Below are 867 nucleotides of genomic sequence, written 5' to 3'. Positions count from 1 at the left end.
AGGACACCTAAAGGTGAGCCTTAATGGCCTCATCTTGAGCAAGCTCCTCCGATTTTTTTCACAGTTTTTTTCCAGATTTTTTTTTCCGGTTTTTTTTTTTTTTTTTACCTTCCGCTGACCCTCGTTCTTTAAATGACGCTATCCCGAGGAGGACACCTAAAGGCGAGCCGTAATGGCCTCATCTTTGGCAAGCTCCTCCGGTTTTTTTCACATTTTTTTTCCAGATTTTTTTTTTTTTTTTTTTTTTTTTTTTTTTTTTTTTTTTACGTTCTGCTGAACCTCGTTCTTTAAATGACGCTATCCCGAGGAGGACACCGAAAGGCGAGCCGTAATGGTCTCATCTTTGGCAAGCTCCTCCAGTTTTTTTCACAGTTTTTTTCCAGATTTTTTTTCCGGTTTTTTTTCAGATTTTTTTTTCCGGTTTTTTTTTTTTTTTTTTTTTTTTACCTTCCGCTGACCCTCGTTCTTTAAATGACGCTCTCCCGAGGAGGACACCTAAAGGTGAGCCTTAATGGCCTCATCTTTGGCAAGCTCCTCCGATTTTTTTCACAGTTTTTTTCCAGATTTTTTTTTCCGGTTTTTTTTTTTTACGTTCTGCTGACCCTCGTTCTTTAAATGACGCTATCCCGAGGAGGACACCTAAAGGCGAGCCATAATGGCCTCATCTTTGGCAAGCTCCTCCGGTTTTTTTCACAGTTTTTTTCCAGATTTTTTTTTTTTAACGTTCTGCTGACCCTCGTTCTTTAAATGACGTTATCCCGAGGAGGACACCTAAAGGTGAGCCGTAATGGCCTCATCTTTGGCAAGCTCCTCCGGTTTTTTTCCCAGTTTTTTTTTTCCGGGTTTTTTTTTTTTTTTTTTTTATAA

The sequence above is a fragment of the Arachis ipaensis genome, chromosome B4 (genome assembly GCF_059453495.1).
Source record: "Arachis ipaensis isolate K30076 ecotype BB chromosome B4, ASM5945349v1, whole genome shotgun sequence".
Lineage (NCBI taxonomy): Eukaryota > Viridiplantae > Streptophyta > Magnoliopsida > Fabales > Fabaceae > Arachis > Arachis ipaensis.
This window is presented reverse-complemented; position numbering follows the sequence as displayed.